Source organism: Cetorhinus maximus, chromosome 20 (assembly GCF_964194155.1).
Source record: "Cetorhinus maximus chromosome 20, sCetMax3.hap1.1, whole genome shotgun sequence".
Classification (NCBI taxonomy): domain Eukaryota; kingdom Metazoa; phylum Chordata; class Chondrichthyes; order Lamniformes; family Cetorhinidae; genus Cetorhinus; species Cetorhinus maximus.
In genome coordinates this window covers 20297041-20322518 of record NC_135898.1, presented here as the reverse complement: position 1 = coordinate 20322518, position 25478 = coordinate 20297041, and positions in this window count along the sequence as shown.

Genomic DNA, 25478 nt, shown 5'->3' with positions numbered 1-25478 from the left:
CCCACTCACCCCTTTAATGGCTGCTCTCACTCGCTCGCCTTCTCTCTTGCCCCTTTACTGGCTGCTGCTCTATCTCACTCTCTCTCTCTCTGTCTCTCTCCCCTGCTCGCCCCATTACTGCCAGCTGCGCTCTCTATCTATCTCTCTCTCGCTCTCTGTCTCTCTCTCTCTTGTCCCTTTACTGGTTGCTGCTCTCTCCCCCACTCAACCCTTTACAGACTGCTTGCTCTCTCTCTGTCTCCCACACTCGCCCCATTACTGGTTGTGGCACTCATGCTCTCTCTCTCTCTCTCCCATTGAACCCTTTACTGGCTGCACTCTCCCTCCCTCTCTCTCTTTCTCGCTCTCTCTCGACCCTTTATAGGCTGCTGCTCTCTCGCTCCATGACTGGCTGCTACTCTCCGTCTCTCCCTCTCTCTCCCTCCCATTCACCCTTTACTGCCAGCTGTACTCTCTATCTCTCTCTCACTCACCCCATTACTTGCTGCTCTCTCTCTCTCTCTTCTCTCTCTCTCTCATACACCCCTTTACTGGCTGCTGCTCTCTCTCGCTCTCTCTCCCACTCGCCCCTTTACTGGCAGCTGCGCGCTCTCTCTCTCTCTCTCTCTCGCTCCCTCGCCCATTTACTGGCTGCTGCTCTCTGTGGTGCTCTCTCACCCTCGCCCTCTCTCCCACTGAACCCTTTACTGGTTGCACTCCCTATCTCTCTCTCTCTCTTTCTCACTCTCTCTCTCGACCATTTACTGTCTGCTGCTCTCTCGCTCTTTCTCTCTCTCGCCCCTTGACTGGCTGCCACTCTCCCTCTCTCTCCCTCCCATTCACCCCTTTACTGCCAGCCGCGCTCTCTCTCTCTCTCTCACTCGCCCCATTACTGGCTGCTCTCTCCCCTCTCTCTCTCTCTCTGTCTGTCTCTTGCCCCTTTACTGGCTGCTACTCACTCTCTGTCTCCCTCTCCCTGCCTCTCTCTCTCTCTCTCCCAATCACACCTTTACTGGCTGCTGCTCTCGCTATCTCTCACACCACTTTACTGGCTGCTGCACTCTCTCTCTCTCTCTCCCTCTCCCACTCACCCCTTTAATGGCAGCTCTCACTCGCTCCCCTTCTCTCTTGCCCCTTTACTGGCTGCTGCTTTCTCTCACTCTCTCTTCCCTGCTCGCCCCATTACTGCCAGCTGCGCTCTCTATCTCTCTCTCTCTCTCTCTCTCACTCTGTCTCTCCCTCTCTCGTCCCTTTGCTGGTTGCTGCCCTCTCTCCGACTCAAGCCTTTACAGACTGCTTTCTCTCTCTCTCTTTCCTCTCTCTCTCTCTCTCTCTCTGTCTCTCAACCCTTTAGTGGCTGCTGCTCTCCGTGTCTCTCTCTGTCTCTCTCCCACACTTGCCCCATTACTGGCTGTGGCACTCGTGTTCTCTCTCTCTCTTTCCCTTTCCCCTTTACTGGCTGCACTTTCACTCTCTCTCTCTCTCCCTCTCTCTCTCCCTCTCCCCTTTACTGGCTGCTCTCTCTCTCCCTGTTTCTCTCTCTCTGTCTCTCTCTCTCTCTCTCTCTCCCTCAATCTCTCTCTCTATCTCTCTCAATTCAAGGGCAATTAGGGATTTGTCGGTGATGCCCACATCCCATGAAAGAAAACGGAAAAACCAAGTCATTCCCCAAACGTCAAATCCCACCTTCCCCTAGACCCTGTTCACTTGAGCCCCAGCCCTGGCCCTGGCCCAGGCCCTGGCCCTGGCCCTCTCTGACCCCTAGCAACCGCTTCTGCCTCGGGGGTGGGGTGGGGTGTTGATGTGTGGCGCAGGGTTGACGTTGTGACGGTCTCCTTGGCTGTGAGCGGCGCAGCCTGGAAATCCGAGGCTCGTTCCAGGAATCCTGGCTTCTTCCAGGAGGATCTGGCCCCATCCATGGCAAGGCCAAAGAGCTGAACCAACAGTCCAGCTGCTGGTGAAGATGTATGGGCCTGACCTCTGGTATCCATGGGGGCGTTCTGTAGCTGGTGTCTGCTACATAAAAACTGGATATAGCTGTAAGAAAGGCTTTACAGTGGAAGGATTCCGATAAAACCAGGAAAGTTACAGGTGATAATGATGCCTGCCCAGATTTGACCAATTATCATTGACAATGCCCAGATGTCACCAGGCAATAATCCTAAATTGTTGAGGAGTTTGCTGAGGACCTAGGCAGCTGATTGCAGTGGCTGAATAGATTGTACTTGTAGCCACTCTATTCCTTTCTCAATGAATAATCAGTCAGGGTGACTCCCATGTGGAGGGATGAGTGCACAGTGAAAGTTAAACAGCAGACGAAGCTGCTTTGTTAACCGACATCAGGGTGTACCGAGCCTCTGCATTGATCTAGCATTTGGGCGTACACATCTCCCTGTCCGTCTATCCACTTTTAGAGTCGAGCTTTTGAGGTTTTCTTTTGACATGACGTGATGTATGGCAACTTTAGGCCCATGGTTCCCAGAGCTCTCCGTCACTATGACTCCTGAACAGCTTCATTCCTTTTCTGTCACACAAGCTTGGAGTCTGGTTTTCTCTCCTGCTCCAGCTCCCATTCTTGCACTTCACAGGCCACCCCCGCTGAGCTTGAGCACATTTCGGATGCGAGGTTTTTTTAGCTCGCGTCGGCTTGTGCCAAAAAACGCCAGCCTGATTAAAACCAGCGTGCTGCATCGGTCAAGTAGACCACCAGATACCATAAGACGTAGGAGCCGATGTAGGCCATTCAGCCCATCGAGTCTGCTCCGCCATTCAATGAGCTTATGGCTGATCTGATCATCCTCAACTCCACTTTCCTGCCTTTTCCCCATAGCCCTTGATTCCCTTACTGATTAAAAATCTGTCTGTCTCAGCCTTGAATATACTTAATGACCCAACCTCTACAGCCCTCTGCAGTAAAGGATTCCACAGATTCACTACCTAAGTTCCTCCTCACATTTCTGTTTCTCCATGCAACAGGGTAGAAGAGATGATTTGGGAAATGATAGACCCATTGGTCTGTTGTGAAGAAGCTACCAAACCGAATCTGTTCTAATGGACAGAGTGACTGAGTTGTTCAGACAGAGCCAGCATGAACTTGTAGCGGGTAAGCCATGCCTGACTAACCAAGACAAAGTAACTAACATGGTAGACAAGGGAATGTAGATGGGTGTTAGTTAATGGGCTCCCAGAAAGCATTTGTCAGGTTATATTATACATAAGAAATAAGGATTTCTATAGCATCTTTCACAACCTCGGGGCATGAAAAAGCACTTTATAGCCAATGAAGTATTTTTCAAGTGCAATCTAGGATTCACAGCAGCCAATTTGTGCACAGCAAGCTCCCACAAACAAGAATGTGATAATGCCCAGGTCATGTGTTTAGTTTTAGTTGACGGATAAATATTGGCCAAGAACTCCCCTGCCCTGCTTGAATAGTCCAAGGGATCTTTTACACTCACCTGAGAGGGCAGACAGGGCCTCGGTTTTAGCGTCCAGTCAGAAATACGGCACCTCTGACAGTGCAGCGCTCCCTCGGTACTGCAAATTAGCATCAATGGTCCATAGAACCAGGGAGAGAGGGAGCACCTCCTAACAGGAGCAGTCTTAACCCTCTCAAAATGAACACCTCAGCAAGTTATCGGGACCTCGCTGGAATACGATGAGGCTTTGACATTGAGGAAAATCGTGGGAAGGAAAGGAAAGGAGAGTTGGGTAGCTCTGGCAGGCACAGGGGAGCAATGGTAGCTTTGGGAGTTGGAAATCTAGGAAGGTTGGATCCATACCAGATACCCAGGGCCAACATGTCCATCCATCCTCAGAACCCTCCTGTCCATGCCTCGGCTCAGAATGGCAAACTAAGCCCCAAACGTTTAGACATCAGACAGACAGCCTTGAACTTGAGGTGTCAGCCATGGCTCAGTGGGTAGCACTCTCACCTTCTAAACCACCAGGTTCCAGGTTCAAGTCCCACTCCAGCACAAATCCAGGCTGACACTCCCAGTGCAGTACTGAGTGGGTGCTGTACTGTCAGCAGTGCCGTCATTCAGATGAGGTCCCCTCTGTCCTCTCTTGTGGATGTAAAAGGTCCCATGACAATAAGGGATTTCTCCCCAGTGTCCTGGCCAATATTCATCCCTCAATCAACATCACAAAAACAGATTACCTGGCTGTAACTTCCTGCTGTTTTTTGTGGGGGAGCTTGCTGTGTGTAAACTGGCTGCTACATTTCCGACATTACAACAGCGACTTCACTTCAAGAAGTACCTCATAGGCTGTAAAGCCATTTGGGGGCGTGATTGTGAAAGGCACTTTAGAAATGCACATCTTTATTTCTTGCCTTCTGTATGGTAAGATATACAGTGAAAACCGAACACGTGTGAGACAAGGCAGGGCAACTGGGAGGTGTGAAATCTGATCCCAGTGAGATCTCAACAGATTCTGATGGAGAGAGAATTGCCCATATAAGTAAGCGTCAAGAGAAACCAGGGTCATACTTCTGATGATCTTTGCTTTATTTATTCATTTGAAAACATGGCGTTGGAAGATAATTAAACCTGGATGTACAGGGATGCCCATCCCTCACAATACAATATCAGCTTCAGGATCCACAGTTAGACACAGATGTTTGAGCAGGTTTGAGAGTGCAATACGTTGGTGTGTGAATGATTATGACCTTTATTCCTGTGGAGAGAAAGCTGATTCAGCAGATTGTGTTTTCAAACGACTACTTTCTACATTAATGTCGCATCATGATTCTATCTGCTGATGAAGGGAGTTTAACCCAGCAGGATTGAGACAAATCTGTCTCGACTTATGCGCTTTGCTCACAATGTTGGTCCACTCACAACACACAATGCACATGGTTTTTTTTGCTTGTTTGAAGTGCAGAGAAGGTGTTTGATCGTTAGGCCAATTCCGTTGGCGATACGTCGATTACTGATCCATGGTCCCACACGGAGGCTGCAGTTGTAATCAGTCTTCTGATCCAGAGGTCCATTGTGAGAAGACTAGTTAAGGTGCAACAGCAAAACAAAATTCACATCATGATGGGCCGACTGGCCTCTTACTGTACTGTCACCATACCTATTCCATCATCTATAAACCTGGCCCTGATTAGATTCCAGTCTGTAACTCAATCCAGCGTATCTGTTATTCTACATATAAACCACCCGAATCCCTCGATTAGATTCCAGTCTGTAACTCAATCCAGGGTATCTGTTATTCTATATTTAAACCACCTGAATCCCTTGATTAGATTCCAGTCTGCAACTCACTCCCGGGTATCTGTTATTCTATATATAAACCACCCGAACCCCTCAATTAGATTCCAGTCTGCAACTCACTCCCGGGTATCTGTTATTCTATATATAAACCACTTGAACCCCTCGATTAGATTCCAGTCTGTAACTCATTCCCAGGTATCCGTTATTCTATATATAAACCACCCGAACCCCTCGATTAGATTCCAATCTGCAACTCACTCCCGGGTATCTGTTATTCTATATATAAACCATCACGAACCCCTCGATTAGATTCCAGTCTGTAACTCACTCCCAGGTATCTGTTATTCTATATATAAACCACCCGAACCCCTCGATTAGATTCCAGTCTGCAACTCACTCCCGGGTATCTGTTATTCTATATATAAACCATCCGGATCCCTCGATTAGATTCCAGTCTGCAACTCATTCCCAGGTATCTGTTATTCTATATATAAACCACCCAGATCCCTCGATTAGATTCCAGTCTGTAACTCACTCCTGGGTATCTGTTATTCTATATATAAACCACCCAGATCCCTCGATTAGATTCCAGTCTGTAACTCATTCCCAGGTATCTGTTATTCTATATATAAACCACCCAGATCCCTCGATTAGATTCCAGTCTGTAACTCATTCCCAGGTATCTGTTATTCTATATATAAACCACCCGAACCCCTCGATTAGATTCCAGTCTGTAACTCACTCCTGGGTATCTGTTATTCTATATATAAACCCCCCCGAACCCCTCGATTAGATTCCAGTCTGTAACTCACTCCTGGGTATCTGTTATTCTCTTTGTAAACCACCCGAAACCCTTGATTAGGTCCCAGCCTGTAACTCAATCCAGGGTATCTGTTATTCCACATATAAACCACTCGAACCCCTCGATTAGATTCCAGTCAGTAACTTAATCCAGGGGGACTTGCTGTGCTGTCTACACAGCATATCAAAGTTCTGATGAAGGATTACCACAAACTGAAACATTAACTCTCTTTCTCTCCCCACAGCTGCAGCCTGACTGGTGAGTATTTCCAGCGTTTTCTGCTTTTGCCTAGAATTTCCAGCATCTGCAATATTTGCCTTTTGTGCTGATATGAAAGGCTCCTGCCCACTACACACTTGGCTTCTCTGTTCCTGCAGGCACTGGGCCCTGTTTCAATAAGACCTGATGTTTTTGCATTATTCTGATGACCAATGGCGAATTTTATTCCAGGGAAGCACTTGGTAAACTAGGATTAGAGACGCGTAGGGAAGCCTGTGGTTTGAAGAAGTATTTATAATAATACCATTTGCTGGGTCAGTCAGGAGTGTTAACTGATTTATGTAGTAACATTGCAAATGCATTGAAGGGAGAGGTTTGCAACAGTGCCCCAGGGTGTTTCTGCACAGATATCTAGTGTGGCAGGGATCCACTCACTGCAGGTTTTATATGGCAAGGTTACTGAGATAGCTCTCTATTGCTTCAATATCCTTCCTAAACTGTCCAATCCCAAACTCCTTTTTCCACAAAAACCCAGCCTTTCACAAACCTTTCATTTTCACTGCCTGATCCACCTGAGGTGCTCTGCTTAATGCCTTGCAATGCTGAACTTACAAGTCCTCTACCCCACTTGAAGGATAATTATTCTGCTTGCAGCTTCCTTCAGCTTAGAACTCAGTCGAACACTGTTACCCATTTCTAACCAGCCTTCAAAAGCGTTGTTTCTCTCCCTTCAAATTTCCCAATGGCTACTGTTTCCTTTATCCCACTCCACCCCAGCCTTCTCCAGTCGTCTTCTTTGTGGTACCTTGTCAAAGGTTTTCTGCAAGTCCACATACACGCCATCCACCGCATTTCCCCCAACTACCATACCCAACACCTCATGAAAGAATTAAAACAGAAAATGTTGGAAAACCTCAGCAGGTCTGGCAGCATCTGTGGAGAGAGAAACGGCATTAATGTTTTGAGTCCGTATGACTCTTCTCAGAGCTTTTATGTTTTTATTTCAGATTTCCAGCAACTGCAGTATTTTGCCTTTAGCCTTGTGAAAGAACTCTATCAAGCTTCCAAAAGCCATCTTTCTTTCTGAAATATGTGCTAACTGCTTCTACTTATTTTCTCCTCATTTAGATATTTAGTCATTTCATCTTAAATTAATGATTTCTTGATTTTCGGCTTGTGCTGTGCAGGGAAGGGATGTCACCCGCAGTCTGTTTCCACAGTCGTTGTAATTTTAATCCCTTCTAATCCCGCCCTGGCACTGACCCCAGTGTTCAGTCTCTGCTAACCATCCACCTGCAGCCCAACAATGGAGTTAAATGGTCCATGCAATGATTACATAATTCTGCCATCCTCATGAATGTCCTGTCCCATCCCGCCACCCTGGGCCGGAGAAATGAGAAAGAGGTAGACGAAAAAAAAATACACGCTTCTGTTTGGAGGCTGTTTCTTTAAAAATCTCAGCCATTGGCTGGAATTTCTGCTTCAGCACTCCTGGCGCACATTAGCTGCACAATCTCCAGCTCCCCCCCAGCTGCTGATGTCTTCACTGATTCACTTGATCACAGGCTGTGGGCGCACAAATCCCCAATGTGGTTTTATTCAGGGGCAGAAGTGCTGCTTTTTGAACTTGCTAACTGCCAAAATCTTATGCCAGGCTTACCCTGAAAGAATACCATGACGCCTGTTGCTATCGACTCCCTGGTAACCAGTCTGAGACATGACCTCGCAAGCAATTTTCAAATATTCGCAGGTTGCAGGATTGATTTAGTTCCTATTATTGCTGAGGAGGACCTGCACATTCCTCCTTTACAATTATGTCTCCGATTCTCTTTTGAAAGTTACTATGAAATCTAAAGACAAGCTTTTGGAAAAATCCTGTCTGTGTATATGCTCCTCTTAGTGACTGTTCCTCCACACCCATGAGAGATATGTGTGTCAGATATCTTCAATTCTCCTCAAATTCTACTTCATATTTTACAATCTAATTCTGATCATTCTTTTGCAAGGGAATTGGAGTTCTGGAATAAAGGAGCCTTGTTACAGCTGCACAGGGTTTTGGTGAGACCACATCTGGAATCCTGTGCACAGTTTTGGTCTCACAGAATCACACAGTGCAGAAGAGGCCCTTCGGCCCATTGAGTCTGCACCGACACGTGAGAAACACCTGACCTACCTACCTAATCCCATTTACCAGCATGTTTAAGGAAGGGTATAAGTGGAGGCGGTACAGTGAAGGTTCAGTAAATTGGTTCCTGAGTTGAAGGGCTTGTCCGACAATGAGAAGCTGAGTAAATTGGGCCTATATTCTCTGGCGTTTAGAAGAATGAGGGATAATCTCAATGAAACATACAAAACTCTGCAGGCGCTTGATAAGGTAGATGGTGGGACACTGGGCAGAATCGTCCGTGCCCACTGGTGGTGGGCTCGGTGACGGGAGCGGCCGATATGGCGAGAAGGCCAAAAACCGCTTTCACGACCTCGTGAAACCAGTTTGAGATCGTCCGCTCAGCCTGGTCGATGGTGGGCCGCATTCCCCACCTATCAGACTTTGGTGGTCTTTGTACTGAATTCAAAACCCGCATCTTAAAATAAGTACACATTGCAAATAGTTGTGGCAGCTGCTTCAAGTTTCCCTCTGGGATTTGGGCAGCTTGGTATATACCATCCGCCTGCCATAACAGGGATTAAGGATGGAGGGAGAAGTGAGGTCGGAGGAAGAGGTAAGACTGGAGGAAGGAATCGGGAGGGGGAAAAGACTAAGGCTGGCGGAAGAAGTAAGGGAGTCAGGAAGGGGGAGGGACTAAGCAGGGGGTGGGAGGGAGTCCGAGGGTCAGTGGGAGGACTGAGGGGAGAAGGGGTTCCAGTGGGGGAAGGGGTCCGGAGGGGGAAGGAGTTCAAGGGTGGGAAGGGGTCCGGAGTGGAGTAGAGGTTCCGGGTGGAAGTGGTCCAGAGGGAGAATGTCCAGGTGAATGTGCAAGGGAGGCTTCTGATGGGTCCATGACTGCCTCCTGAGGAGCAAACTGAGGGTGGGCATGGTATGAAGGAATAGTGAGAATGACCGAGGGCAGAGTGAGGTGGTAGGGGAGGGAGGGTGAGGGGTCGACAGTAGCGATAGAAGGGATGGTGAGGGTGGTTGGTGGGGGCTCAGAGGCAGACACCTGGGGGTGGGAAGGAGGAGGTCGGGGAGTGGGATTTGCGGGAAGGAAGGGAATGTTCAGCTGGACACCCCTGAAGGAAAAGGGTTGGGGCTGGTAGGTCACGGAGGGGAGGCGGAGGGTGATGCCTGGAGAATTAGCACTGTGCTTTCCAAATTGGACGTGAAGTGAGAGTAGTGATGGGTGAGATCAGGTGCTGCTGGGAGTGTGATCAGTGGGAGGGTGGAGATACAGGTCAGCTCAGATGGACAGCTGAAAGAGAACCCCAGCAGGCAGCATTGAAAATGCTCAGGACATTGAGATGAGTGTGACGGATGAAGGTTGCACAAGCGCAGCAGAATGCTTGCACGAGGCTCAGAAAGGCCCTGCCACACACACTCTACTCTCTCCAGAATTATTCATGGGCCAGCGGCTCCCTCTGAGGTGACAGAGGACGAGGCTGAGGGGCTCACAGGCAAATGGGACTTGGAGGGAGGGGACAGCCTCTGAGATTCCTGAGTGGATGTAGAGGCAAAAACTGGAGAGCGAGCACTCACTTTGAGTTGAGAGAGGGATGATGTGGTGCAGGATCCTCAGTTGGGTGTTCACTGCTGACCTCACTGTCGCTGCAGGCACGGTCCACATCCTCACCAGCCAGCGCCATGGCACACTCCCCAACGTGAGTGAAGGGCCTAATGTGGGCCACTCCACCCCCCCAGTCTAGGACCTCTCCCTGCCGCTGTGAGCCAGCATCTCCTGCATAGAAAGAGAGGGAGAGAGTGTGAGCAGGACACATGGCACTGCGTGGAATGCTTGTGTGGTGAGCGGAGACATGGACGGGATGAGGACGCGAGTTCCAGAGGATATAAGCCTGGTGGAGATGGGAGGGTGTGTGTGAGAGTCAGGGTGTTGTCCCTAGAGGTGTGAGATCCCTGTGGATGTGTGTTAGGCTCGGGAGTTATGAGTGATGAGAGGAGTGAGTTACCCTGGTGGAACGGAGGAGGCCATTCACCCTGTAATGGCACTGGCTGGCTGGCTGTCCCCTTTTACAGGGCATTGGCGCTGACCACTGCTGCCACCTCCTCCCGTGCTGGATTAGTGATGTTGCTGCCCATCCTGCGGCCAGAGCAGGGGTAGAGGACATCATGGTGGGCTTCCACTGCATCCAGAAGGTGCTCGAGGGACACGTCACTAAACCTGGGGGCTGCAATCTTCTTGCCTTTTGGGGCCATGTCTCCCGTGCAGCAGTCGTGGGCTGAAAGCAGTGAGAGGTGTGCACGCGGCTGGAATTTAAATATGGTGGCCGGCGTGATGCAGCAGCGAGGTGATGGCGTGCCAGGCGAATGAGAGCCCACCCACCATGGAAATGACATGTTTCCCGGGAATGCATAATGAACCCCGCGGGTTCGGGACAATACGGCATGAAAAGCATTTGCGGCTGGAGGATAAAATGTGGTTTTACCCACCCACCACCGCACTCTGTGCAAATCTGGGGCGATTCCGCCCGTTGTTTCCCCCGGCTGGGGAATCTGGAACAGGGGCACAGTCTCAGGAGAAGATAAATTTCTTCACTCAGAGGGTTGTGAATCTTTGGAATTCTCTACCCCAAGGGGGTGTGGGTGCTCCATCGTTGAATGTATTTAAGGCTGGGATAGAGGGATTTTTGGCCTTTCAGCGAATCAACGGATATGGGGAGCGGGGGGAGGATCAGCCATGATATTATTGAATGGCGGAGCAGGCTCGAGGGGCCGAATGATCCATTCCTGCTCCTCATTCTTATGTTCGTGTGTAAAAGATATTGAACAATCCAAATAATTTGAATTAAGTGTTGTGGGGAATTTTCAGTCAGGGAACGCAGTTCCTTGGCTAACACAAAAACAGAATTACCTGGAAAAACTCAGCAGGTCTGGCAGCATCGGCGGAGAAGAAAAGAGTTGACGTTTCGAGACCTCATGACCCTTCAACAGAAGTGAGTAATATTAAGAGAGGGGTGAAATATAAGCTGGTTTAAGGTGGGTGGGGAGCGTGGTGGGAGAGAAGTTGTGGGGGTGGGGGGTGGTTATAGGGACAAGCAAGCAGTGACAGGAGCAGATAATGAAAAGGTGTCACAGACAAAGGATCAAAGAGGTGTTGAAGGTGGCGATATTATCTTAACAAATGTGCTAATTAAGAATGGATGGCAGGACACTCAAGGTACAGCTCTAGTGGGGGTGGGGTGGAAAGACTAACAGGGCATTAAAGGTATAGATTTAAAAATAATGGAAATAGGTGGGAAAAGAAAAATCTATATAAATTATTGGAAAAAACAAAAGGGAGGGGGAAGAAACGGAAAGGGGGTGGGGATGGGGGAGGGAGTTCAAGGTCTAAAGTTGTTGAATTCAATATTCAGTCCGGAAGGCTGTAAAGTGCCTAGTCAGATGATGAGGTGCTGCTCCTCCAGTTTGCGTTGGGCTTCACTGGAACAATGCAGCAAGCCAACGTTACATTAAGAACATTATATAAGAACATTACAAAACATTTCTAAATCGCCATCACAAAAAGTACAATCAGATTCAACCTTTACACGTGGATCATGAAGTGCTTCAATACAATCAATGAATATTACAATCATTTCAATATGGTCAGTGCAGACGATCAGACAATGGCATTGGAGTTATCAACATACATCATGTTGCACTCTGAGGTGCTTCAATACAATTATAATACAATTAGTATTCAATGCATACATTCATTGTGAGCTGTACAGCCCGAGGGGTCTGTACAATTCCCAGCCCCTCGGTGCACTATGGCTCCTGCATACCTTGTGTTCACAAATTGTCTCACTTTGGATGGGCTGAGGAAACTGTCCTGAACCACCTCATTGGAGATGAATTGATTTTATTATCGTTACAATCAGAGATGTGGACTACACCAGAGTCACATCTAATGCATACAAGCATGTATCCAGTTTTTATAGTGATTCAGTTTCATTCATTGCTATGGCTAACAATACAGCGGAGATAGTAAACAATGCGTGGAGATTGCTTCCCATTTCACATTAACAATTGTACACAGTCAAGTTCATGTTACAATGCAGCTGGAGGTAAACTCTGATAAGTATTGATAACCTGTTAACGATCGGAAACTCTGATGAATATTGATAGCCTACTATCGTCTACTTGCAGACACCCATCTCTCTTTAACTGCTCTCCTGTAACAAGGTTATGTGTGTTCACAATGCCCAGACGATTCTGATTATTTTAAACACACAAAATATACGTACAACCCACGTCAACGTCTGTCCCTATCTTACACAGATTTACATTATTAACTAGCTCAGCCTATTACCTTTGTTCTCAACTGACCCAGGTTGGCTCAGGAGCAGCAGGGGTCTGAGCACCAGCACCAAGGAGTTTCCCCACATACCTTTCTGTCTAGTTAATGTCGGGGGAGGGGGACCACCATTCAGCCAAGGAACTATGATAAAAACAAAAAACTGCGGATGCTGGAAATCCAAAACAAAAACAGAATTACCTGGAAAAACTCAGCAGGTCTGGCAGCATCGGTGGAGAAGAAAAGAGTTGACGTTTCGAGTCCTCATGACCCTTCAACAGAACTGAGTAAAGTTAGGAGAGGGGTGAAATATAAGCTGGTTTAAGGTGGGGGTGTGGGGGGAGAGAAGTTGGGTGGGGGGTGTGGTTGTAGGGACAAGCAAGCAGTGACAGGAGCAGATAATCAAAAGATGTCACAGACAAAGGATCAAAGAGGTGTTGAAGGTGGCGATATTATCTTAACAAATGTGCTAATTAAGAATGGATGGCAGGACACTCAAGGTACAGCTCTAGTGGGGGTGGGGTGGAAAGACTAACAGGGCATTACAGGTATAGATTTAAAAATAATGGAAATAGGTGGGAAAAGAAAAATCTATATAAATTATTGGAAAAAACAAAAGGGAGGGGGAAGAAACGGAAAGGGGGTGGGGATGGGGGAGGGAGTTCAAGATCTAAAGTTGTTGAATTCAATATTCAGTCCGGAAGGCTGTAAAGTGCCTAGTCAGATGATGAGGTGCTGTTCCTCCAGTTTGTGCTGGGCTTCACTGGAACAATGCAGCAAGCCAACGTTACATTAAGAACATTATATAAGAACATTACAAAACATTCCCAAATCGCCATCACAAAAAGCACAATCAGATTCAACCTTTACACGTCGATCATGAAGTGCTTCAATACAATCAATGAATATTACAATCATTTCAATATGGTCAGTGCAGACGATCAGACAATGGCATTGGAGTTATCAACATACATCATGTTGCATTCTGAGGTGCTTCAATACAATTATAATACAATTAGTATTCAATGCATACATTCATTGTGAGCTGTACAGCCCGAGGGGTCTGTACAATTCCCAGCCCCTCGGTGCACTATGGCTCCTGCATACCTTGTGTTCACAAATTGTCTCACTTTGGATTGGCTGAGGAAACTGTCCTGAACCACCTCATTGGAGATGAATTGATTTTATTATCGTTACAATCAGAGATGTGGACTACACCAGAGTCACATCTAACGCATACAAGCATGTATCCAGTTTTTATAGTGAGTCAGTTTCATTCATTGCTATGGCTAACAATACAGCGGAGATAGTAAACAATGCGTGGAGATTGCTTCCCATTTCACATTAACAATTGTACACAGTCAAGTTCATGTTACAATGCAGCTGGAGGTAAACTCTGATAAGTATTGATAACCTGTTAACGATCGGAAACTCTGATGAATATTGATAGTCTACTATCGTCTACTTGCAGACACCCATCTCTCTTTAACTGCCCTCCTGTAACAAGGTTATGTGTGTTCACAATGCCCAGATGATTCTGATTATTTTAAACACACAAAATACACATACAACCCACGTCAACGTCTGTCCCTATCTTACACAGATTTACATTATTAACTAGCTCAGCCTATTACCTTTGTTCTCAACTGACCCAGGTTGGCTCAGGAGCAGCAGGGGTCTGAGCACCAGCACCAAGGAGTTTCCCCACATACCTTTCTGTCTAGTTAATGTCGGGGGAGGGGGACCACCACACAGTCAAGGAACTTTGATAAAAACAAAAAACTGCGTATGCTGGAAATCCAAAACAAAAACAGAATTACCTGGAAAAACTCAGCAGGTCTGGCAGCATTGGCGGAGAAGAAAAGAGTTGACGTTTCGAGTCCTCATGACCCTTCAACAGAACTGAGTAAAGTTAGGAGAGGGGTGAAATATAAGCTGGTTTAAGGTGGGGGTGTGGGGGGAGAGAAGTTGGGTGGGGGGTGTGGTTGTAGGGACAAGCAAGCAGTGACAGGAGCAGATAATCAAAAGATGTCACAGACAAAGGATCAAAGAGGTGTTGAAGGTGGCGATATTATCTTAACAAATGTGCTAATTAAGAATGGATGGCAGGACACTCAAGGTACAGCTCTAGTGGGGGTGGGGTGGAAAGACTAACAGGGCATTACAGGTATAGATTTAAAAATAATGGAAATAGGTGGGAAAAGAAAAATCTATATAAATTATTGGAAAAAACAAAAGGGAGGGGGAAGAAACGGAAAGGGGGTGGGGATGGGGGAGGGAGTTCAAGATCTAAAGTTGTTGAATTCAATATTCAGTCCGGAAGGCTGTAAAGTGCCTAGTCAGATGATGAGGTGCTGTTCCTCCAGTTTGTGCTGGGCTTCACTGGAACAATGCAGCAAGCCAACGTTACATTAAGAACATTATATAAGAACATTACAAAACATTCCCAAATCGCCATCACAAAAAGCACAATCAGATTCAACCTTTACACGTCGATCATGAAGTGCTTCAATACAATCAATGAATATTACAATCATTTCAATATGGTCAGTGCAGACGATCAGACAATGGCATTGGAGTTATCAACATACATCATGTTGCATTCTGAGGTGCTTCAATACAATTATAATACAATTAGTATTCAATGCATACATTCATTGTGAGCTGTACAGCCCGAGGGGTCTGTACAATTCCCAGCCCCTCGGTGCACTATGGCTCCTGCATACCTTGTGTTCACAAATTGTCTCACTTTGGATTGGCTGAGGAAACTGTCCTGAACCACCTCATTGGAGATGAATTGATTTTATTATCGTTACAATCAGAGATGTGGACTACACCAGAGTCACATCTAACGCATACAAGCATGTATCCAGTTTTTATAGTGAGTCAGTTTCATTCATTGCTATGGCTAACAATACAGCGGAGATAGTAAACAATGCGTGGAGATTGCTTCCCATTTCACATTAACAATTGTACACAGTCAAGTTCATGTTACAATGCAGCTGGAGGTAAACTCTGATAAGTATTGATAACCTGTTAACGATCGGAAACTCTGATGAATATTGATAGTCTACTATCGTCTACTTGCAGACACCCATCTCTCTTTAACTGCCCTCCTGTAACAAGGTTATGTGTGTTCACAATGCCCAGATGATTCTGATTATTTTAAACACACAAAATACACATACAACCCACGTCAACGTCTGTCCCTATCTTACACAGATTTACATTATTAACTAGCTCAGCCTATTACCTTTGTTCTCAACTGACCCAGGTTGGCTCAGGAGCAGCAGGGGTCTGAGCACCAGCACCAAGGAGTTTCCCCACATACCTTTCTGTCTAGTTAATGTCGGGGGAGGGGGACCACCACACAGTCAAGGAACTTTGATAAAAACAAAAAACTGCGGATGCTGGAAATCCAAAACAAAAACAGAATTACCTGGAAAAACTCAGCAGGTCTGGCAGCATTGGCGGAGAAGAAAAGAGTTGACGTTTCGAGTCCTCATGACCCTTCAACAGAACTGAGTAAAGTTAGGAGAGGGGTGAAATATAAGCTGGTTTAAGGTGGGGGGAGGGGGGGTGGTGGGGGGAGAGAAGTTGGGTGGGGGCGGGGTGGTTGTAGGGACAAGCAAGCAGTGATAGGAGCAGAGAATCAAAAGATGTCACAGACAAAGGAACAAAGAGGTGTTGAAGGTGGTGATATTATCAAAGAGAATGTGCTAATTAAGAATGGATGGCAGGACACTCAAGGTACAGCTCTAGTGAGGGTGGGGTGGAAAGACTAACAGGGCATTAAAGGTATAGATTTAAAAATAATGGAAATAGGTGGGAAAAGAAAAATCTATATAAATTATTGGAAAAAACAAAAGGGAGGGGGAAGAAACGGGGTGGGGATGGGGGGAGGGAGTTCAAGATCTAAAGTTGTTGAATTCAATATTCAGTCCGGAAGGCTGTAAAGTGCCTAGTCGGAAGATGAGGTGCTGTTCCTCCAGTTTGCGTTGGGCTTCACTTGAACAATGCAGCAAGCCAAGGACAGAAATGTGGGCAAGAGAGCAGGGTGGAGTGTTAAAATGGCAAGCGACAGGGAGGTTTGGGTCTTTCTTGCAGACAGACCGCAGGTGTTCTGCAAAGCGGTCGCCCAGTTTACGTTTGGTCTCTCCAATGTAGAGGAGACCGCATTGGGAGCAACGAATGCAGTAGACTAAGTTAGGGGAATTGCAAGTGAAATGCTGCTTCACTTGAAAGGAGTGTTTGGGCCCTTGGATGGTGAGGAGAGGGGAAGTGAAGGGGCAAGTGTTGCATCTTTTGCGTGGGCATGGGGAGGTGCCATAGGTGGGGGTTGAGGAGTAGGGGGTGATGGAGGAGTGGACCAGGGTGTCCTGGAGGGAACGATCCCTACGGAATGCCGCCGGGGGGGTGAAGGGAAGATGTGTTTGGTGGTGGCATCATGCTGGAGTTGGCGGAAATGTCGGAGGATGATCCTTTGAATGCGGAGGCTGGTGGGGTGATAAGTGAGGACAAGGGGGACCCTTTCATGTTTCTGAGAGGGAGGAGAAGGCGTGAGGGCGGTTGCGCGGGAGATGGGCCGGACACGGTTGAGGGCCCTGTCAACGACCGTGGATGGAAAACCTCGGTTAAGGAAGAAGGAGGACATGTCAGAGGAACTGTTTTTGAAGGTAGCATCATCAGAACAGATGCGACAGAAGCGAAAGAACTGAGAGAATGGGATGGAGTCCTTACAGGAAGCGGGGTGTGAGGAGCTGTAGTCGAGGTAGCTGTGTGAGTCGGTAGGCTTGTAATGGACGTTGGTGGACAGTCTATCACCAGAAATTGAGACAGAGAGGTCAAGGAAGGGAAGGGAAGTGTCAGAGATGGACCATGTGAAAATTATGGAGGGGTGGAGATTGGAAGCAAAATTAATAATTTTTTCCAGGTCCCGACGAGAGCATGAAGCAGCACCGAAGTAATCATCGATGTACCAGAGAAAGAGTTGTGGGAGGGGGCCGGAGTAGGACTGGAACAAGAAATGTTCCACATACCCCATAAAGAAACAGGCATAGCTGGGGCCCATGCGGGTATCCATAGCCACACCTTTTATTTGGAGGAAGTGAGAGGAGTTAAAGGAGAAATTGTTCAGTGTGAGAACAAGTTCAGCCAGACGGAGGAGAGTAGTGGTGGATGGGAATTGTTCGGGCCTCTGTTCGAGGAAGAAGCTAAGGGCCCTCAGACCATCCTAGTGGGGGATGGAGGTGTAGAGGGATTGGACGTCCAGGGTGAAGAGGAAGCGGTTGGGACCAGGGAACTGGAAATTGTTGATGTGACGTAAGGTGTCAGAGGAATCAGGGATGTAGGTGGGAAGGGACTGGACAAGGGGAGAGAGAAGGGAGTCGAGATAACGAGAAATGAGTTCCGTGGGGCAGGAACAGGCTGACACGATCGGTCTGCCAGGACAGTTCTGTTTGTGGATTTTGGGTAGGAGGTAGAAGCGGGCCGTCCAAGGTTGGGCGACTATCAGGTTGGAAGCTGTGGGAGGAAGATCTCCAGAGGAGATGAGGTCAGTGACAGTCCTGGAAATAATGGCTTGATGTTCAGTGGTGGGGTCATGGTCCAGGGAGAGGTAGGAGGAAGTGTCTGCGAGTTGACGCTCAGCCTCCGCGAGGTAGAGGTCAGTGCGCCAGACAACAACAGCACCACCCTTGTCAGTGGGTTTGATGACAATGTTGGGGTTGGACCTGAGAGAACGGAGTGCAGTAAGTTCAGAGAGAGACAGATTAGAATGGGTGAGAGGAGCAGAGAAATTGAGATGACTAATGTCACGTCGACAGTTCTCAATGAAAAGATCAAGAGGAGGTAAGAATCCAGAGGGAGGGGTCCAGGTGGAGGGAGAATATTGGAGGTGGGTAAAAGGATCCGTTGAACGGGGAGAGGACTCCTGCCCAAAGAAGTGAGCACGGAGACGAAGACGGCGGAAGAAGAATTCAGCATCATGCCGAGCCCGAAATTCATTGAGATGAGGGTGTAAGGGTATGAAACTAAGTCCTTTGCTGAGCACTGAACATTCAGCGTCGGAGAAGGGAAGGTCAGGAGGTATAGTGAATACACGGCCGGGGCTGGGATTGGAAGATGGGGTGGGGACGGAGGAACAAGCAGGGGTGGAGGGGTGGAGGGTCCTAGATGGGTGTTGGTGTCGATGAGCTTTGGAGCATTGTTCCAGTGAAGCCCAACGCAAACTGGAGGAACAGCACCTCATCTTCCGACTAGGCACTTTACAGCCTTCCGGACTGAATATTGAATTCAACAACTTTAGATTTTGAACTCCCTCCTCCATCCCCACCCACTTCCCGTTTCTTCCCCCTCCCTTTTGTTTTTTCCAATAATTTATATAGATTTTTCTTTTTCCACCTATTTCCATTAGTTTTAAATCTAATCCTTTAATGCCCTGTTAGTCTTTCCACCCCACCCTCACTAGAGCTGTACCTTGAGTGTCCTGCCATCCATTCTTAATTAGCACATTCGTTTAGATAATATCACCACCTTCAACACCTCTTTGATCCTTTGTCTGTGACATCTGTTGATTCTCTGCTCCTATCACTGCTTGCTTGTCCCTACAACCACCCACCCCCGCAACTTCTCTCCCCCACCTCCCCATCTTAAACCAGCTTATATTTCACCCCTCTCCTAACTTTACTCAGTTCTGTTGAAGGGTCATGAGGACTCGAAACGTCAACTCTTTTCTTCTCCGCCAATGCTGCCAGACCTGCTGAGTTTTTCCAGGTAATTCTGTTTTTGTTTTGGATTTCCAGCATCCGCAGTTTTTTATTTTTATCATAGTTCCTTGGCTGAATGGTGGTCCCCCTCCCCCGACATTAACTAGACAGAAAGGTATGTGGGGAAACTCCTTGGTGCTGGTGCTCAGACCCCTGCTGCTCCTGAGCCAACCTGGGTCAGTTGAGAACAAAGGTAATAGGCTGAGCTAGTTAATAATGTAAATCTGTGTAAGATAGGGACAGACGTTGACGTGGGTTGTATGTGTATTTTGTGTGTTTAAAATAATCAGAATCGTCTGGGCATTGTGAAGACCCATAACCTTGTTACAGGAGGGCAGTTAAAGAGAGATGGGTGTCTGCAAGTAGACGATAGTAGGCTATCAATATTCATCAGAGTTTTCCGATCGTTAACAGGTTATCAATACTTATCAGAGTTTACCTCCAGCTGCACTGTAACATGAACTTGACTGTGTACAATTGTTAATGTGAAATAGGAAGCAATCTCCACGCATTGTTTACTATCTCCACTGTATTGTTAGCCATAGCAATGAATGAAACTGAATCACTATAAAAACTGGATACATGCTTGTATGCATTAGATGTGACTCTGGTGTAGTCCACATCTCTCATTGTAACGATAATAAAATCAATTCATCTCCAATGAGGTGGTTCAGGACAGTTTCCTCAGCCCATCCAAAGTGAGACAATTTGTGAACACAAGGTATGCAGGAGCCATAGTGCACCGAGGGGCTGGGAATTGTACAGACCCCTCGGCTGTACAGCTCACAATGAATGTATGCATTGAATACTAATTGTATTATAATTGTATTGAAGCACCTCAGAGTGCAACATGATGTATGTTGATAACTCCAATGCCATTGTCTGATCGTCTGCACTGACCATAGTGAAATGACTGTAATATTCATTGGTTGTGTTGAAGCACCTCATGATCCATGTGTAAAAGTTGAATCTGATTGCGCTTTTTGTGATGGTGATTTAGAAATGTTTTGTAATGTTCTTCCAGACATTTTATGAATAAAGTATATTTTTGAAAAAAAAAGATAATAAAATCAACTGTGTCTTCGCCTCCAGCCGGAGTCTCTTGGCTCTCTCTTGTTTTCTCTAGGCCGCACTAATTCAACAGGAAGCCCTCAGCAAATGAATAGACCCCAAGAAGAGTAATCGAGAAATCACCCAACATAATTGACACAACAAAAAGCGAAATAGTGGAACAAGAAGTTTAAAATAGGGCAAAGTCAGCATGGTTTCATCAAGGGGAGGTCATGCCTGACAAATCTGTTAGAATTCTTTGAGGAGGTAACGAGTAGGTTAGACAAAGGGGAGCCAATGGATGTTATCTACTTGGACTTCCAGAAGGCCTTTGACAAGGTGCTGCACAGGAGGCTGCTCAGTAAGGTAAGAGGCCATGGTGTTAGAGGCAAAGTACTAGCATGGATAGAAGATTGGCTGTCTGGCAGGAGGCAGAGAGTGGGGATAAGGGGGTCCTTCTCAGGATGGCGGCCAGTGACTAGTGGAGTTCCGCAGGGGTCAGTGTTGGGACCACAACTTTTCACTTTATACATTAATGATCTAGATGAAGGAACTGAGGGCATCCTGGCTAAGTTTGCAGATGATACAAAGATAGGTGGAGGGACAGGTAGTATTGAGGAGGTGGGGAGGCTGCAGAAGGATTTGGACAGGTTAGGAAAATTGGCAAAGAAGTGGCAGATGGAATACAACGTGGGCAAGTGTGGGGTCATGCACTTTAGTAGGAAGAATAGAGGCATAGACTACTTTCTAAATGGGGAGAGAATTCAGAAATCTGGAGTGCAAAGGGACTTGAGAGTCCTAGTCCAGGATTCTCTTAAGGTTAACTTACAGGTTGAGTCGGTAGTTAGGAAGGCAAATGCAATGTTGGCATTTATTTCAAGAGGACTAGAATATAAAAGCAGGGATGTGCTGCTGAGGCTTTATAAGGCTCTGGTCAGACTAATAATTTAGAATATTGTGAGCAATTTTGGGCCCCGTATCTCAGGAAGGATGTTCTGGCCCTGGATAGGGTCCAGAGGAGGTTCACAAGAACGATCCCAAGAATGAAAGGCTTAACATATGAGGAACGTTTGAGGACTCTGGGTCTATACTCGATGAAGGATGAGGGGGGATCTGATTGAAACTTACAGAATACTGAATAGAGTTGACGTGGGGAATATGTTTCCATTAGTAGGAGAGACTAGGACTTGAGGGCACAGCCTCAGAGTAAAGGGAAGACCTTTTAGAACAGAGATGAGGAGAAACTTCTTTAGCCAGAGAGTGGTGAATCTATGGAATTCATTGCCACAGAAGGCTGTGGAGGCCAGGTCATTGAGTGTATTTAAGACCGAGATAGGTAGGTTTTGATTGGTAAGGGGATCAAAGGTTACAGGGAGAAGGCGGGAGAATGGGGTTGAGAAACTTATTAGCCATGATTGAATGGCGGAGCAGACTTGATGGGCCGAATGGCCTGATTTCTGCTCCTATGTCTTATGGTCTTACGGTCTTAATTGTGCAATGCTTTGATTATCCAAAGTAGCTGGTCTCCATATTTGACAGGTGTTTCACCATTGCTACGCCCTGTCAATGTCCTGACACATCCTCGGCTATCCCTCCATTACCTTTTGCCCTTTAGTTTGATATTGGGGCTGGATTTGAATTATATTCCTTCCAACATCATGCCTACATTCTGTTCTGATGAAGAGTCATATGGACTCGAAACGTTAACTGTGTTCCTTTCCGCAGATGCTGTCAGACCTGCTGAGTTTTTCCAGCTATTTTTATTTTTGTTTTTGTTATGCCTATATTGTTTAACATTGGGGGAAAGTTCCAACACGAATGGCTCAAGCACACCACTAGCTCCATTTTGCCAATCTGAGAAATATTAATTTACTCTTATCCTTTAAAGAGGGCAGGACACATGGCGCAGTGGGTAGCATCCCTGCCTCTGAGCCAGAAGCTCTGAGTTCAATTCCCACCCCAGATGGGAATCCTGCAAATCTTTCCAACACATGCCAATGGCAGGTGGTAAGAGCTGGAGAGATTCCTGGGGCAGAATTTTACGGCCCCGTTTTGGCGGGGACAGGGCTGTAAAATGCGGGGAGCCATTATAATCCCCACGGACTGCAGCGGGAATGTAAAATCCCATTGCCATAAAATTCTGCCCCTGGTCAGCCATGTGATGCAGAGAAATTTGGAGCCTCCGCCATCATTATTCACAACTACAACATGCATGTAAATATGCATGTTGCTATAGCAACTCCCTGAATGAGCTCTCATACAACACCACCACTATTCTTTGAAGAGATTGGTGAATGGAGAGGGAAGGATAGCATGAAGCAAAGTGGTTTGCTGAGTGAGGTCTAGAAGTCTAATGCAGGGGTGTAATTAGCTCCCAAAGTGGAGTGGAGGAGAAAAGAGATGAGCAGTTGTCAAAGTCAAGCAAAGATTTGTGGTGGGGTTGAAAGGCTGGAGATGGTTTCCTAAGTTGTTGACTAGAGAGCAATTGGAAATGAGAGCATGGATCTTGAAACTGGTTGTGTGAAGCCAGTGGCCCTGAAGAGCAATGAGGGTACAGGTTGTTGAGAGGGCTTAAGCTGCAGCATTCTCACTCACCTCAAACCTGTAAAGCAGGGAGAACCTTTTGAGAAACCAATTCTTGAGGTGATCTGAGGTGATGCAAGGGGACATCAGAATTTAGGACCATAGAACCATAGAAAAGTTACAGCACAGAAGGAGGCCATTCAGCCCATCTTGTCCATGCCAGCCCGAGGACACCCAGGTGCCCTTTCTAATCCCACCTTCCTGCACCCGGCCCATAGCCCTGCAGCTTACAGCACTTTAGGTGCAGATCCAGGTACTTTTTAAAAGAGTTTAAAGTTTCTGCCTCTACCACCAACTTGGGCAGCGAATTCCAGACACCCACTACCCTCTGCGTAAAAAAGTTCTTCCTCATGTCCCCCCTACACCTTCTGCCACTTATCTTGAATCTATGTCCCCTGGTTAAAGATTTCTCCATCAAGGGAAACAATTTTGTTTCCAAACTTATGAGAAAATGAACACAGCATCTCACTAACCTCGAAAGGAACGTACTCGGTTAGAAATAGGGTGGTATTGGTATTTGAGGAGAAAGAAGAATTAGGAGAAGCGATCTGAAGAGGCAAAGCTTTTGTTCATACTTAAATTATTAACATACCACACAGAAGAATCTGGCAATTGGTCAAACACAGTCATGATGTTTGGCCATTAATTTCCATGGCAACCACTTTAATCATTTTACCCATGATCACAATGACTGCTAATGCAAGGGGTTTATCCCAAATTGTTTCTTTACTTTACATTGGTACTGAGATAATAAAAGAACTTAACCCGCATGCTATCGATGTTGCCAAACAGCCATAACTTGTGTTTTTATAGTCCCTTTAACATAGTTATGGTTGGATTAAGAGAAAAAAGAAAAAGTGTATTTTTTATAAATTTTACATTTTACATTATCACCAATCAGAAGTATAAACCTGGAGGAATGAGATTCCACAGTTTAACTAGTTAATTTTCAGTGCCAGAGAGGTTGATGAGCAATAATGAACATTCATCACATTTCTAAAAGGGTACTGAGACTTGGAATGACTTATTTTTTTTTGGGATGACTTTCATCATTCGTATGGATTAATGCAACAAAAATTACAGGTTAGCATTAAGAAAGGGAGATCTATAACGTTTAACAGGTCAGAGATGACCCTCATTATTATATAACTCAAGATGAAGCCTGTATATAATTGACCAAGTCTCTCTCCTATTTCCTTCCCTTGTTTCATGATGGTGTCCACAGTCAATTTACTAACATTCATTGTCCTGACTGAGAAATGATGGATAACCATTTAGCTAAGGTTTTGCATTATCTACAGCCAGGCCTTAATATGAATGAGCACCTTCAAACATGGAGGAGAGAAATTGCTGGTGGGGAAATTGCACAAAATATGATCTGCTCATGAGTTAGGGATTCATAAGAATCACTGAATCATTTGTGGTTAGTTACCTGAGATCTTTGATACTGCACATTCTAATTAATAAGTAATTTATAAGCCTGCACTCTCTGGTTTAATTGTCGTAACTCGCAAAACCCTGATAATTTTGACAATTTTAGCGAGCAACAGAGTACAGGGAGCCTCACTAAAAATTGGTCATCCTAACGATGGAATTTAGATAAAAGCCAATAAAAGTTGATCATTCCGACTCTGCTTAATTTAGATAAGGGCGAAGTCCGGTCTGGACCAGATCGTGACCGGGAAATTTGGAAACAGGCTTTTATCAGGAAGGATATTTTTCCATCAATTTTCTATCAAAAAAAAGTTTGCAAATCAATCACAATTCAAGATCAATTGTGGGATCAAGAGTTTACAAATCGCAAAAGAACAAACTGGAGGGGAATAGGAGCGGATTATTAATCCAAGCAGAGATTTGGCCAACAAAAACAGAAAATGCTGGAAAAACTGAGCAGGTCTGACAGCATCTGGGAGAGAGAAACACAGCTGACGTTTCGAGCCCGTACGACTCTTCAGAGCTACAGAGAAGTAGAAATGTGTTAAAATTGATACTGTTTAAGGGAGGTGGAGCAGATGAAGTTGGATAGAAGGCCAGCGATAGGTGGGGGCAAAGGAGAGATTGACAAAGATGTCATGAACAAAAAGTCAAAGGGAGTGTTAATGGTAGTGGTAACAGCTTAAAAAGGTGCTGATAGTGGCATAAAGGTGAGAAAGCCGAATGTGATAACAGCAGCACAAGAAGCACTCTGAAAAGAACAACATGAACAAGTAACAGATGGCCCTGTGGGGGTGGGGTGGAAAAAAAAGGAATCGAAATCAGGATAAAAAAGGCAGGGAGGGGGAGATAAAGGGGGCGAGATAAAGGGGGCGAGATTTGGCCATGCTGGCAAGCTGCATCCGCCTTGAATAAAGATGGCGGCGCTCTCAATGGTCACGGCGGCGCGGTGACGTCGAAGGGCTGCGTGCGCGGT